This window comes from Zingiber officinale, chromosome 11B, assembly GCF_018446385.1.
Source record: "Zingiber officinale cultivar Zhangliang chromosome 11B, Zo_v1.1, whole genome shotgun sequence".
NCBI classification, from domain to species: domain Eukaryota; kingdom Viridiplantae; phylum Streptophyta; class Magnoliopsida; order Zingiberales; family Zingiberaceae; genus Zingiber; species Zingiber officinale.
The window spans coordinates 36,814,915-36,832,239 of record NC_056007.1 but is presented as its reverse complement, the minus strand read 5'-3'; the positions used below and the strand labels follow the sequence as shown (position 1 = coordinate 36,832,239).

General features: G+C 34.7%; 1 protein-coding gene across 2 annotated transcripts in view; it reads right to left on the bottom strand.

Annotated features, from left to right (window-relative positions):
- LOC122033671 (peptidyl-prolyl cis-trans isomerase CYP71-like) overlaps positions 1 to 17,325 on the bottom strand; it is a 49,047-nt gene that overhangs the window by 12,612 nt on the left and 19,110 nt on the right. The gene's annotated exons all lie outside the window — the stretch shown is intronic.

Below are 17,325 nucleotides of genomic sequence, written 5' to 3'. Positions count from 1 at the left end.
CAATTGAATTATTTATAAGTTGAGTAATTGAATGATTTTAGTTATTAGGTTTATTAATGCCGAATGATAAATTTGTTTGAATTAAATGATCAATAAAGATTTATTTAATTAATTACTCAGTTTGATAATTAATGATTAATATGGTTAATTGATAGATAATTAATTAAATTTTTTATTATTAAATTAATTAATTTATTTAAGCTATTGATCCGTAAGTTATTTGGACACATTATTTAATCATATAATTAGTTGAAATTTACTTTGTCTAACCACGTTAATATGAAATTATATAATTGATTAGACTTAATTAATAAAGGTTAATTGGATCATTAATTGATTTAAGATTTAGTAACAGATTTTGATCAATGAATTAATAAATTGATCAATTAATAAGTTGCCTTATTTAAAAATTGATTAATCGATAGGATGAGTAATCGATAGACTAATTAAGACGATTATTAATTAGAATCAGAGGAAAATTTAAACTAATAATCAAACTGATTTGATTTTACTGCTAGGATTATTCTAGCACTTAGATTGGCTTCGTATCTTGTACTTTACGATTCAAGCTTGAAGCAGGCCTTTGACTTGAAGACGGTTAGGACATTCTACAATTGAGATAAGTAGCTCCTCCTTTGTCTTCTTTATTTTTTTATTTTTTATTTTTTCTATTTATTTTGTCTCCTTTGTCTTCTTTAGATTTTTTTATCTTAGTGCATGATTTTCTTTCATTTATGTTGCTTAGGTAGAATTTACGTGCTTACCTTGACTCTACTTTATTTGCTTCTTAAGTTTGATACTTGCTTGTTTGCACTTATTTTAGTCTATATTGATATCTATACAGTTTCATTGTACTTCATGTTTGGATTTTTTATATACATATGATACTATCAGACCATAGTGTAGCAAGTAGAGCTTTTACTATTGGATGTAATTGTTACTGCTTGTTATTATTGCTTTGTATGTGTTATATACTTTATCTGTCCACGAGACCGTCTGTGGTAGCGTGCTTTCCCTACAGTCAATAGCTAGATAGCTACCTACACACCTTGTCTACCCACAAGACTCGTCCGTGATAGAATATTTCTCCCGCAGACAGTAGCTACTTATATATCTAGATTGTCAATCCATGGTAAAACATTTCTCCCACAATCCGTAATTAGATAGCTACCAATATATATCATGTTTGCCCACCAAACCCATCCATGATAAAATGTTTCTCCCACAAATAATGACTATTTACTTAACCTAACTGTCCATGGAACCCATCCATGATAAAGTGTTTCTCCCGCAATAAGTGTTTGTTATATGCTTATTATGAATTTGTTTGTGTAGGTTCTTGTATACCTGGTTGAGCAGGTTAGTCGAGGGGTTATATTGTTTATGCTTTTGTTAACATATGATTATATTGGTGCACTTATTTATGTTAGTAAATAAATGTTTCCTTTGATCTTCTTACCCTATGTAGTTCATGCACTATCATTCTTATACTCACTGAGTCGTTTTACTATCTCTTGCTTTTCCTTTGACTTCGAGGTTAGCAGGTAGAGAATGTGTCATGACGCTCAAAGGTCCTGACTGTCGGTCCCACTATAGTTTGGATTCTCTTTTTGGATTGCTTGGTTTTGTTTCGACTGCCTTTGTTTATGGTTTTCTTCCCTTATTGAAACTTTGAGTTTTTTTATAATAGTAAAACTTTTATCTTGTTTAATATATTCACATGTACATATACATGCTCGCATTAGCTTTTAAAAACTTAGTAATTTTATATTGCATTGGTGTTTGTAATGGTTTTAATTGGTTCTGTATCGATTATTTTCTATATTGTCACTAGGAGTATTGTCCGATCTTGCGGATAAATATACCCTCAAGGCGTGACAATTCATTAGTATCAGAGCTTAGATTACGATTTCGAATTGTGGGTTTTGTGTTTTGGAATTTCCATCTTGTTTCAATTTATGGTTTTTCAAGTTTTAGGACATCAAGGCAAGCAAAGGATATCTCTTAACTATAGGAAATTAATATTACCTCCCGTCAGTATCTTAACTTTTTGTTTTGACTACTTTTAGTTAATTGTTAGATGGGTTTTAGATCATAGAAAATTAAGATAAAGCTAGTTATACTCTCTCATTTAGTTGGTTATGTACCTTTCTATTAGGTACTCATTTACTTGGTCATAGTAGGTATGTCACCTAGTGAAATAGCCCCTACTCACAGTCGTGGTCTAGGGGGGCCTTCAAAGTGACCAGACACTATGATACCCGACCTTGATGTAGAGAATATAGATTCTTGAGGCATCAATTGATATCGAGTCGGAAAGCAGGGGTCGGAGCCATCAACCCCTATTGGAGATCAAGGAACAAAGTCTCAATGAGCACCAACAAATGTACCTGCCACTATCAATTGGGTAATAGACAAAGAGCGTATACCAATACTACCCTAGTCAATAAAGGATCGATATATCTTATTCCATGGAGATTTTGACCATGGACCGCTTGTACCTTGTTGGCGTACCTTGCTGGATAACCTAAAAGGTACATTCTGATATATGACCTGCATCGATGCGAAAAAGATAGAGCTAGCTTCTTATCACCTACGAGGCCAGGGCACCACATGGTGGAAAACGCAAAAGACGATCTTCGTGGAACAAAACATCACATGGTGATTATTTTGAGATGCCTTTTAAGAGATAGTACTTCTCTGTCTCCTTTGGTATAGCTCTTTGCAATAGTGGTTAGACAAGGGATTCATACATCCTAGTATTTCCCCGTGGGGAGTCCATGTTCTTGTTAAAAAAAAGGATGGATCACTGAGATTGCGTACGGACTATAGACAACCTAATTTAGTAACCATCAAGAATGAATACCCTTTGCCGCGAATAGAGGATCTATTTGATCAACTCAAGGACACGTGTGTACTCTAAGATCGATTGAAGATTGGACTATCATTAGCTAAGTAAGGAATGCAAACGTGCAAAAGACGATATTTTACACACGGTACAGACATTTTGAGCTTTCGGTAATGTCGTTTGGGCCATTTTTATGGATTTGATGAATGGTCTTCGTAGAGTATTTGGGTCAATTGTCATCATTTTATAGATGATATTCCAACCTATTCAAGATCAAAGGAGGAGCATAAATTGGTGATCAACACACTAAATTCTTAAGTAATAAACGGGATTCAGGACGGCAGACAGATTGTTCACACGATGAAGAAGAGAGCCTCTGATTTCAAGGACAACTATGTACTCTTGAGGCGAACCCAGTTAAAGAAGACCTACTCCAAGAAGTATATCGATCATGATTCGCGGTTCATCCTAGAGGTACTTGTATCAAGACCTAAAACACTCTTACTGATGGAACAATATGAAGGACATTGAGGACTTTATAGCATGATGTTAACGTGTCAACAAATGAAGGCAAAACATCATACTAATAGGCTTACTTTAGAAGATATTTTACCGGAATGGAAAGATTAACCAAATCCGTTCATTTCCTACTGATTCATAAGAATGATTTTTTGGATTGCTTAGCAGAGTTTCCAATGACTTAAGTCTACATTGCTTTCTTTTTAGTGCAGCATTCCACCCTTAGATAGACAAATGGATATAACGCACCATTCAAACACTGGAGGATCTACTATAAGCATGCACATTGAACTTCAGAGACACCTGAGAAGACTATTTACATCTAATGGATTTTACCCACAACAATTAGCTGGACAACAATATGGAAGTAGTGAAAGCATGGTGGACTCCTAACCAGCAGAATAATGATTATCTATTTTAGAAGTAGATCATCATGTAGTTTTTAAAGAGAACCTTACTCCCTAACATTTAGGAACTTTTCAAGATACTAGAATGGATTAGTAGGGGCATACTACCTAGTTGCTACGCCATAGTTTTAGCCAAAGCATATTTATAATACGAAAGTGTGCACTTTGTTTTACTCGTATTGCAGAGTATACGTTAGTGTTATTACACCTTAAGTAGGAAATCTGGGAATCAAATTTTTGTTAGTGTGGGAGAATATTATATACGAGAATATATATATATATATATATATAATTTAATAAATAAATGAGTATTAGGATGATAAGATTAGAAACTATTAAAAAGTTTACCTAAATGAATTTATTTAGGGAAATAATTAATAAGAAAATATATTTATTTCAAATTTTAAATGAATTTATACTAGGGTTTAGGAAAGTTTGACTTATCCTATTTAAGTGAGGAGTTGATTGGATTTAAACTTAGATTCTAATCACTAAACCTTAGGTTTTAATTAATCCCTTCCCTCTTCATTGCCCCGCTCTCACACACGCTCGTGGCGTTGTGCGCCTGACCACCAAATGCCTATGCCCAATGCCCATGCGTCGTCACCGCACCGGTTGCCTATCTCCCTAATCGTCGGTCGTCACCCGGTCCCTCCCCGTCGCACGCACGCCACCTCCCTAATCACCGACCCTTATCTCCCGTCACCAATTGCATGCCACGACCAACTGCCTATGGTAGAAGAAGATGTCGCCGATTAGGGCAAGAGTTTGGTTAAGTTTAGTTAACATTGTATAATGATAGTTGGTAATTGATCATTACAAGGATTTATTGATTAAGTTTAATAGATTAATCAATCATAAGGTTGATTTAATTAACTTAGAATTTATTTGGGTTTAATGTTAATAATTTGATTAATTAACAAATATATTAATTAATTGATCTATTAGTTGATTAGTTAATTGATTCCAATTGAATTATTTATAAGTTGAGTAATTGGATGATTTTAGTTATTAGTTTTATTAATAACGAATGATAAAGTTGTTTGAATCAAATGATTAATGAAGATTTATTTAATTAATTACTCAGTTTGATAATTAATGATTAATATGGTTAATTGATAAACTAAATAATTAATTAAATTGTTAATTGTTAAACTAATTGATTTATTTAAGCTATTGGTCCGTAAGTAATTTGGACACATGTTTGATCATATAATTTGTTGGGATTTGCTTTATCTAGCCACTTTAATATGAAATTATCTAACTGATTAGACTTAATTAATAAAAGTTAATTGGCTCATTAGTTGATTTAAGATTTAGTAACAGATCTAATTAACAGCTCGATAAATTAGTTGATCAATTGACGAAGGAATTAATAAATTGATCAATTAATAAGTTAACTTATTTAAAAATTTATTAATCAATAGGATGAGTAATTGATTGACTAATTAAGACAATAATTAGTTAGAATCAGAGCAAGAATTAAACTAATAATCAAACTGATTTGATTTTACTATTAGGATTACTCTAGCACTTAGATTGGCTTCGTATCTTGTACTTGTAGGATTCGAACTTGACGCAAGTCTCTAGCTTGTAGACGGTTAGGATATTCAGTAGTTCATCTTTGGCTTCCTTAGATCTTTGATTGCATGATCTTCTTTCATTTATGTTGTTTAGGTAGTATTTACTTGTTTATCTCAACTCTACTCTATTTGCTTCTTGAGTTTTATACTGGCTTGCTTTTATTTTAGTCTATATTGATATCTATGCAATTTCATTGTTCTTCATGCTTGGATTGTTTATATATGTATGATATTATCGGACTATAGTATAGCTAGTAGAGCTATATTATTGGATATGATTGTTACTATTTACTTATTATTCTTGCTTTGTATGTATTACATACTTTGACGGCCACAAGACTCGTCCATGGTAGCATGTTTTGCCTACAATTAATAGCTAGATAGCTACTTGCACACTAACCCGTCCGTGGTAGAGTTTTCTTCCACAGATGGTGGCTACTTATATATTTGAACTACCTACGGTACCGTCTATGGTAGAACGTTTCTCCTATAGTCCGTAACTAAATAGCTACCGATATATATCATGTTTACCCATGGGGTCCATTCGTGGTACAATGTTTATCCCACAGACAGTGACTATTAGTTTAATTCTTACCTGACTACCCACAAAATTAGTCCGTGGTAAAGCATTTCTTCCTCAGTTAGTACTTGTTATATGCTTGTTACATATTTGTTTATGTAGGTCTTTGGATGTATTGTATGTACCAATTTATTAGTTATACCTGGTTGAACAGGTTAGTCGAGGGTTATATTGTTGTTTATGCTTTTATTAGCAAATGATTATATTGGTGCACTTATTTATGTTAGTAAGTAATATTACTTAAGACTGTTTCCTTTGATCTCTTACACTATCCTTCTTATACCTGCTAAGTCACTACCCCTTACTTTTCCTTTGACTTCCAGGTTATCAAAGATATATCGTGTCACTCAGAGGTCTTGGCTGTCGATCCCACTTGAGTTTGGAATCTCTTTTCGAGTTACTCGTTTCTTTTCCACGGCCTTTGTTTATAGTTTTCTCTCCTCATCGAATCTTTGAATTTTTTTATAATTGTATAACTTGTATCTTGTTTAGTTTAATATGTTCACATGTACATGCATACATCCACTCATTAACATTTAAAAACTTAGTGATTTTATATTGCATTGGTATTTATGTTGGTTTTAATTGGTTCTGTATTGATTATTTCCTACATTATTATTAAAGGATATTTTATGGTCTTGCATATAAGTATACCCTCGTACGTGACATTACTTGAACTACCTAGGTTGACTATCTGGGTTGCTTGAGTTGCCTAAGTGGTTCGCATAAGTCGCTTTTTAAAAAGATCGTTTAACAAGGACAACCAAGCAACTGGATTATCTTATGCTTGCTAAAACCACCAAGGCAGCTCGTCTTTTAAACAATACTAAATTTTAATCAGTTATGGCTAGTTTTTAATTGGATATCAACTCATTTATAGGAATTTTTTAAAATCTCGAATTTTCTTTTTGTTTTAAAATCTGATCTTCAATCCTTGTGAGATGATTCATTTCTTGGGAAATATCTATTTCAGCCTTTACCAATGACACGCCAACACAAACAATCCATATCATACCATAAACCTGATAATCATAATTTAATGAATGGTCATGGTTCAATCATGGATTTGATATATTAGATGGTTGATGACGGTTTGACTTCTTGATGCACTTAGATGTTGAGAAAAACATATGTTGGTTTATCATTGAATGGTGCTAGAATAATAATGTTTGCTGATTTGAATGTTGAATGTTTGTTGGTTTGATTGTTGAATGGTGCTAGAATAATAATGTTTGATTGATAGTTCATGTATTTCATGTTGGGTAGACATTTATATACAATATATCTTTACCCATGAATTGTGGGTTGTTCATCCTATATGTTTATAATATATGATTATGATGTAGTTTGTTCCGGATCAATGGCAGGTTGTTCATCGTTATATATGATGCATGCTTCATTAAGCAGATTGAAGGTCCTCTATCATATAAAACATGTATGTATGGGGTGTTGCCACATGAGGTCTTGGGGTCGAAACTCGGCGTGACCGAGCATAACCTCCCCCATGTCTTAGTCATTTGCACTAATGGCTAATAGTCACCCGTGATTTACCTCCTCCGTGTTGGCCTAGGGACGGGTTGGCGGGGGCACTGGGGGCGAGCGAATCGCCTTTTTGCCACATGTATGTATATATTTGATTTCCTAAGAAATTAAAAAGGAAATAGTTGTATGAGTCTATAAGAGGAAACGTGAGAAATGATGACATCGTCTGAGAGAATAAATTTAAAAGAAATCGTGGTAAAAGATTAATAAGGTCAAATTGGTGAACCATGAAAACTTTGATTATTTTTAATTCGTTAATTCTTTGATATTTTATATAATATAACATTGTCTCCCTTTGTTGAGGTGCATAATATAATTTACCTGTGGCAAACAGTGAAATCGTCACCTTGACGGCCTAGATAATATAATTTATGATTAGGTTAGAGGTTGTGTCACATTTATTGAATGTAATAGTTGATATGTGTATCACTATATGAAAAAAAAATCCTCATTATGATTTGTCAATTTTGATTGTGATTCGTATATTCTATATATTCTATGATTCTAGTCAAATAGTTGAGTTGTGGGAGCGAGTTGATTTTTATGCACCCAAGTCAATGTTGTAAATGGTGACAGCGACCACCTACCGCCACGCCTAGGCACCTAAGCGATTGAAATTTTTTTACTATTTTTTATAAATAATCATTATTCTTTATCATATTTACATTTAATCAAATATATTAATTAAAAATTAAATATTTAATTTAAATATTTAAAATATATATATATATAATATATATGACAGCCCGATGCACGAAGCTCCCTCCATGCGGAATCCCGAAGAAGGATCCATTGTATGCAGCCTTATCCTATTTTTTGCAAGAGGTCGTTTCCAGGAATATATATATATATATATATAGGACAATTTTATTAGTCTTTAGTTAAGTCTATTTAAATTATCCCAATTATAATTAGGAATCGATTAAAATTATTAACCTAAAGTAATTTAATTAAACCCTAACTTCCAACTTACCTATATACCCTATTTCGGTCGAGCGATGAATTTGATGTGTCGCCGGGATCGTTCGGACCAGGACCACGCGACTAGTTTAGACGCGTCGCCGAGCCCAAGCAACGTGTTGGGCCTGTCGCTGGATCCGGGCGACACATCTAGCTTGTTATCGGATCAGGGCGACGCCTCCAAGCCCGTCGCTAAGCTCCAACAACGCGTCCAAACTTGCACGACATGTTCAGACTCGTCGCAGGGCAAGGGCGACACGTTGAGGCTCATGCAATACATCCAAACTGGTCGTCAGGCCCAAGCAATGCGTCCAGATAGGTCGCGGTAGCCAAGTGTGACGACTCCTGGCGATTACAATTGGCTTGGCAGCTACCTCGACCACCATTTAGAACACACCTAAGTCATGATGGACTAGAATTGGTTTAAATCATTGGTGATTATTTTTGCGAAGGGGCTATGTGCAATATTAGACTCATAGATAAGTAATTATTCAAGAGGGAACCAAGTCTAAGGTATGTGTTAATTAGATTTTGAAAATAATATTGCTATTAAATTTTATGTGAGAATATTTAGTGAGTGACGAGATTGAATTATGATGTTATATGTTGGAAATCTTATCATCATTAAAATCAAAGATATACAAATCAGGAAAAATAGGAAAGGATCATTTGTCAATTATTAGCTTTAATTAGTTTCCTTATTATTTAATTTCCTTTTCATTAGTTTTCTTTCTATTGTAAATTCTCTCTATAAACAAGAGAGTCGTGTACCTATTCTTTTGTATAAGAAATTATTTCTTCTTCATTTTCTAAGTTGGTATCAGAGCAATGTCAGAAGTCATGTCCGAAACCACTACAATCCCTGCCACTATGGTAAAACCTTCTGAGACCCTGCAACACCATTCCAGCTCTCATTTAGTCTAGATCACCAGCATCTGCCTAAATGGTGACAATTTTCCCTGGTGGTCACAATCCGTCCGAATGTATATCCGTGGATAAGGAAAAGTCGGTTATATCATGGGTGACAAGAAGGCTCCTGCTCTTAATGATCCGCTGCATGCCATATGGGATGTTGAAAACTCCAGGGTTATGACATGGCTAGTCAACTCCATGGGGAGGATATAAGTACCAATTATATGTGTTATCCTACTGCAAAAGAGCTGTGGGATAATGTTATTCAGATGTATTCTGACCTGGGTAACCAATCTCAGGTTTTTTAATTGACTTTAAAGTTAAGGGAAATGCGTCAAGGAGATGATTCTGTCACAAAATATTTCAATTCATTGAAAAGATTATGACAGGATCTTGACCTCTTCAGCACATACGAATGGAAATATGCTGATGACTGCAACCACCACAAGAAAACCATGGAAGACGGTCGTATTTACAAATTTCTTACTGGTCTCAACGTCGAATTTGATGAAGTACGAGGAAGGATTATTAGGAGACTGCCTCTCCCATCCATTGGTGAAGTATTGTTGAAGTCAGAAGAGAAGAAAGTCTAAGGAGTGTCATGCTCGGAAAAAGGAGTACCACTGAGTCAGTTAAAAATTCTGCCTTATTTACTAATGTTACAAATTACCAACGCAAGTATGATGATAAGCCTCGGGTTTGGTGTGATTTCTGCAATAAGCCTCGCCATACACGTGAGACATGTTGGAAAATTCATGGCAAACCTGCCAACTGGAAAAATAACAAGCAAGGAGAGAAGAATTGTGGAATTCTTACCGCAAATGAAGCCGACACAGGTCCCTTCAACAAAGAGCAAATGGATCAACTCTTGAAGCTGATAAAATCCAACTTCTCATCTCATATTCCTAGTGTTTCCTTGGCACAAACAGGTAGCAATCCTAAAGCTCTCCACATGTCTAAAGCTCTCTCTTGCTTAAACTCCTCTCCGTGGATCATAGATTCTGGAGCCACAGACCACATGTCTAGTTGCTCTCACCTATTTGATACTTATTCCCCTTGTTCTGGAAATAAGAAACTTAGAATTGTCGATGGTAGTTTTTCACCTTTTGCAGGCAAAGGACTTATCAAACTCACCGAACAATTTAATCTCAATTCTGTTCTTCATGTTCCTAAATTAGCTTGCAACCTCTTGTCTATTAGTAAACTATCTAAAGATTCTAATTGTCATATTATATTTTTTGAATCACATTGTAAATTGCAGGACCAGAACTCGGGGATGATGATTGGGTGTGCTAGGATGATTGAAGGTTTCTACTACTTGGATGAAATACCTGTTAGTAATAAAAAAGCTCAAAGCCTTAACAGTGTTAGTTCAAACTCAGTTCGAGAAAAAATAATGCTATGGCACTATATACTAGGGCATCCTAACTTTCCTTATCTAAAAATTATTTTTTTGCAAAATTTCATCGTTCAACTTATTTGCCAAAAAATTACCAGGTCTCCAAACCTTTCTACCTGATTTATAGTGATGTTTGGGACTCATCTAAAATTACTACTCTTTCTGAAAAAAATTGATTTGTAACATTTATTAATGATTATACACGTTTATATTGGATTTATCTAATGAATAAAAAATCGGAAGCGAGAAATTTGTTCAAAAATTTTTACACTCTGATTGAAAACCAATTTCAAACCAAAATTTGTATTTTACATTCTAATAATGGAACAGAATATTTTAATGAGCACTTGTGTGATTTTTTGAATGAAAAAGGTATTTTTCATCAATCCACTTGCCGAGATACCCCTCAACAAAATGGCATTGCAGAACGAAAAAATAAATATTTACTTGAAGTAGCACATGCCATGATGTTTTATATGAATGTCCTAAGTATTTATGGGGTGAAGCAATTTTAACAGCCTCTTATTTGATAAATAGGATGCCTACTAAGGTGTTAGAGTACAAAACACCTCTTGATTGTCTTTAAAAAAAATTTCCTGAAATTATATTATTTTCTGATTTGTCTGTGAAAATTTTTGGATGTACTGTCCATGTTCATGTTCCATGTCAATTTTGTTCAAAACTTGAACCACGTGCTATAAAATGTGTATTCTTAGGTTATTCGTCAAACAAAAAGGGGTATAAGTGTTTTGATCCTCAAACAAAAAAAAAATTGTGAGCATGAATGTGTCCTTTTTAGAAACAAAATCCTATTTTTCTAAAAATTCTCTTCGGGAGATGACAAATGAAGAAAAAGATAATTTTTTGGACATTTCTAACCCACTTCCCAATATCATTTTTCCGACAATCTTGAAAATAATCACCCACCTCTAGTGCCTAGTGTTGAAAACTCTCGATCAGGGGGAGAAATACTACAAATTGATCATCGTGATCTGAATTCTGAGCTTCAAGTTTATACTAGTAAGAGACTTCATCTGAGGAATAAAGACTCAAATGTCAAGTCTGCACAACACTCGTCTGAAAAATCGAGCTCTGGCTTCGAAATTTCAGGTAACCCTATCACAAGTCCAGCTTTGATTCCTCTTATTATGTCTAATTCTTCACCTACTATTCCCGATCTTAATGTTCCTATAGCAATTAGAAAAGGTGTTCGAAATTGCACTAATCATCATATTGCAAATTATCTTTCCTACCAAAGACTGTCAAAAAACCATAAAGCTTTCACTCCTAGGATTTCACACTTGTTTGTTCCAAGGAATATACAAGAAGCGTTGGATGATCCGAGTTGGAATTTAGCAGTCATGGAAGAGATGAATGCTTTAAGGAGAAGTAGCACTTGGGAGATAGTTGATCTACCCAAAGGCAAGAAACGAGTTGGGTGTAAATGGGTGTTTACAATAAAATGTAAAGCTGATGGAAGCATTGAAAGGTACAAAGCTAGACTAGTGGCTAAAGGCTTCACTCAGACTTATGGGATTGACTATCAAGAGACCTTTACTCCAGTTGCTAAGATAAACTCTATCAGAATTCTATTATCTCTTGCAGCAAATTCAGATTGGCCTCTACATCAACTTGACATTAAAAACGCATTTCTTAATGGTGATCTAGAAGAGGAGGTGTTCATGAGTCTACCGCCAGGATTTGAGAAGGGACTTGGCAATGAAAAAGTGTACAAATTAAACAAGACATTATATGGACTTAAATAGTCACCAAAAGCATGGTTTAAACGCTTTGGAAAGGTTGTTATTAGTTATGGTTTTTTGCCGAGTCGAGCAGATCACACAATATTTTATAAACATTCAAAAAGGGGTAAAGTTGTTGTTTTAATTGTTTACGCTGATGACATTATCTTAATCGATGATGATGAAACAGAATTAGCAGACCTAAAGAGGAGACTTGCAAAAGAGTTTCAAATTAAAGATCTAGGAGCCCTTAAGTATTTCCTCGGAATGGAATTTACAAGGTCCAAGGAAGGTATATTTATTGATCAAAGAAAATATATTCTTCATCTCCTTGGAGAAACAGGTTTGCTGGGATGTAAAATGGTTGAGACTCCAATTGAGCCTAAGTTGAAGTTACAAGCTGCTAGGGCTGAAGAAGACAAAAACAGGGACCTTTATCAAATACTCGTAGGAAAATTGATTTACTTGTCTCATACGCGGCCTGATATCGCTTTCGCAGTTAGCATGGTAAGTCAGTTCATGCACTCACTAAGAGCAGAACATTTCGAGACCATCTATAGAATATTGAGATATTTGAAAGGAACTCCAGGAAGATGTTTATGTTGGTACAATCAACCTCCAAGGTTTTAATGTCCGACAAATATGTTTATGTTTAATGGAGCTTGATCATGGAAAGTCCTAGTCATGGCTAAGCAAGGGTGGGAAGTCAACCAAGTGACTAGTCCTAACTGCGGTTAGGCAAGGGAAGTCCTAGTTATAGGCTAGGCAAGGAAAATCTCGGTATATCGTGGAAGTCAAGTGGATTCAATAGGTCTGGAGGACCTGATCCCTAGATAGCCGAATACTGAGGTAAGGGAAATCTCGGTAGATCGTGGAAGCCAGGTGGATAAGTCTGGAGGACCTGATCCCTGGATAGCCGAATACTGAGTCTTGGTGAGTGAAGCCAGGTGGAGAAAACCCTAGGGGGTGGTAACCTTAGGTTCTGGTGAGTGAAGTCAGATGGAGAAAATCCTAGGGGGAGATAACCTTAGGTAACGAGAAGTCTTGGAGGAGTGAACTCCAAGCAAGGTTGATCGGCAGATCTTAGTGATTCTAAGTTTAATTTTACCATAGCATTCTGTATTACTATTATTGTTGCTGGCTAATGTAGTATTGCAAGAAAGACCTTAGTGGATCAGGTGATCAGACACTGAGCAGAGAAAGTCCAAACAAGTCTGGAGGACCAATGTTTGGCAGGTAAGTTGAGGTAAGCAACTGGAGAAGCGACAGTGAGGTCATGTTCCTATTAGGAACAACCTACGGTCGTTGATCCAATTGAAGAAACCGGGAAGGTTTCTAAATTAAGATCAAGACAGTTCTACTGTCTAATACTACTCATACATCTTACTATTCATATATACTTTGTGCTAACTTTGTTTTGCAGGAATATTATTGTTATATCGAACTAACTTTGTGTTGCAGAATCATATGACCCCTTGAACTTCAAAGGGTCATAACTTTTGACTCAGAACTCGGAATCAAGCTCTGTCAGCGGCCACGCGTCCAGCACTCAAAAACCTTCATTTTTCCAAGGGTTCAGTCAACTGAACAGGAGGTTCAGTCGACCGAAAAAGGCATTTTATCAGTCGACCGAACGAAGGTTCGGTCGACCGAACAGGCAAAATTGGCAAAACGGATCAGGCTCACAAACATGGTATCACAGCATGATTCGGTCGACCGAACAATGAAAGCATTAATGGAGCATTAAGTGCGAATCTCGGCGAGAAGGGGAGTTCACCATTCGATCGATCGAATAAGGTTATCGGTCAACCAAACCATTAAAGATCAATTAATGCTCGAAGATCATATTTTAGCGAAGGAGCGGGTTCGGTCGACTGAAACTAGGGATCGGTTGACCGAACATCGACGATTCTTATAAAAGAGAGCTCAAGGTCCGAGGTTGGGTAATGCAATCTAATCGGTTCGAAGTTAATCCCTGCGCAAGCTACTTGTACTACAAGTCTTCTACACATCTTCAAGCAAGCTACTCCATCCGACCGACCGAGCTTCATCTTCTACTCTTGTCGGTATAATTATTTAAAGCTTGCGTTGTATTTGATTTAAAAGAAGATAGTAGTCTGTTACTATCTTCTATTTGCATTTGTATGATCTGCTTCTTTCCGAGGATTTCGGAAAGAAAGGTTTTAATGAATTGCCCATCAGTACGGTCAAGGATCGTGGTCCTTGAAGTAGGAGTCGACCTAGGCTTCGAACCAAGTAACCGAACTGTTCTTTATTTTTCCGCTGCACGACTTTGTTCTTTTAAAGAGTAAAAGAAAAGTTTTAAAAGCACGATATTCACCCCCCCCCTCCTCTATCGCACTTATTCGATCCAACAGTTTATTATTCAAGAAACATGGACATCTTCAAGTCGAAGTCTACACAGATGCAGACTGGGCAGGGAGTGTTATGGATAGGAGATCAACATCAGGCTACTGTTCCTTTGTTGGTGGGAAGCTAGTTACGTGGCGAAGTAAAAAAACAAAATGTAGTAGCCAGAAGTAATGTTGAAGCAGAATTCAAAGCTGTTACCCATGGAATCTGTGAGGTAATGTGGATCAAAAGAATTTTTGAGGAATTGAAGCTTTCTTTTTCAACTCCTATAAACGTTTATTGTGACAACCAAGCTGCTATTTCCATAGCTCATAATCCTGTTCTTCATGATCGCACAAAGCATATAGAGGTGGATAAACATTTCATCAAGGAGAAAATCAACACTGGAGTAATATGCATAACATGTCTTCCAACAAATGAACAATTAGTTGATGTATTAACGAAGGGACTACACAAGAAACAATTTGATAAGCTAACTAGCAAGCTGGCTATCTTGAGGGGAAGTGTTGGAAATACTATCATCATTAAAATCAAAGATATACAAATCAGGAAAAATAGGAAAGGATCATTTGTCAATTATTAGCTTTAATTAGCTTTAATTAGTTTCCTTATTATTTAATTTCTTTTTCATTAGTTTCTTTCTATTGTAAATTCTCTCTATAAACAAGAGAGTCGTGTACATATTCTTTTGTATAAGAAATTATTTCTTCCTCATTTTCTAAGTTTATATAATTAGAGCTCCACCTATAAATTATAGATATTAAATTCATAAGATGCCTAACTTTGAAATGATGCATAAGGTACTTATTAGAGATTTGTGACAATATGGAATATAATATTTTGATAGTGCGCGTTGACATATGAACCAATCCCAGCTTGCAACAAGTGCAGAAGGCCATTTGCACTAAGAAGCTTCAATTGGTCTCTATCTGGCTTTGCACACCCTAGCTCAATTTTTCCCTTTAGTTATAAGTTCTCAAAACAACAATTGTCAAATCCTCTTATCATAAGGTAAGGTCACAGACGTGTAAACATAAGTGTTGAAATTGCCCTTACTGAGTTGGCTAGGATTAGTCTTAACGAGAAAGTTGAATCAACATTGAGAACTTGTATTAAAAAAAAACTAATGAAATAATTCTTTTTTGAAGCTTAGCTCAATAGTTAAGAATATCTTTAACCATTTTGTTTTTAATAATGTCATTGTGGGTACATCTGATTGTCATGTTTATGAAGTTGACACAATTCAAAATAAAAGTGCAATACATGTTGAAATTTATCTCTCTATTATAATGGGATACTTAAGCAACAAGTATTATATTAAAAAAAATGAGATTCAATAATCTCTACGCATATGCACTTGAGGAGGCATGTCTATTTGGGATCGTCCAGTGAGAGCAAGGGTTGATTAAAAATCATTTATATTAATTTTTCCTTAAAAATCACTAATGCTAAGTTTTTCTCTAAAGAAATCACTTGTGTGAATGTTTGTCTTTGTGTGTTTATATTTGTGTTTATGTATGTTTATATTTGTGTGTGAATCTTTGTGCTTATGTATATTTGTATTTGTGTAATGGAACATACATTTAGATTTGTGTCGCCCTGCATGGTACGAGATTCCAAAGCATGATGCTAGCAACAATTGTATTGACAGTGAGTGTTCACCACATCGTTGGTTGCCCACGTTGTCTGTTGCCCTTTACATTGGCAGGAGCATTTCAACATGATCTAACAGTGGGAGATGTGACTTGATCTGATGATAGTTTAATTTTAATCAGATCATAATAAATTCAAATTATTCCAATTTAAATTTATCATACCATGTTTACTTGGTGAACTTTTGTTGATCCCAAATCTACTTTTACTCAATAAATATCAAATATTTTACAAAACAATATCAAATCTAAATATTTTTTCTCCTCCATCTGTCCATAGTTAATGTGTTCACGGGATAAATCGGAAAAAAATGAAGGATACATATTATTAGGAAAGATAAAAAAAATAGCATAATATAATTTCTAACCTTATAAAATATGCTAATGAACTAAATTATTTTATATATAAATTTAATTTAATTTTAAACTAATCATAATAAATTCAAATTAATCCAATTTTAGCTTACTCGATCCTTTTTACTTGGTAAACTTTAATTAACCCTAAATCAACTTTTACTCAATAAGCATCAAATATTTCACGAGATAATATCAAATCTAACTCAATAATAATCATCTAGACTAATTAAATATTAATAAAATTATTTTTAAATTAATTTATTGATACGGTACCGAAGTCGTATCATTTTGATCATAAACTTAAACTCTGATATGGCTCGAAATTTTAAACCTTGGTAGGAGGTACAACAAGCGAAAGAATTAACAAGGACAAACTTTAAAAGTCATGAAATTCCCATCTCCCAATTTTAGGAAGAGAAGTAATGGAAGAACATATAACACTTGGATCTCT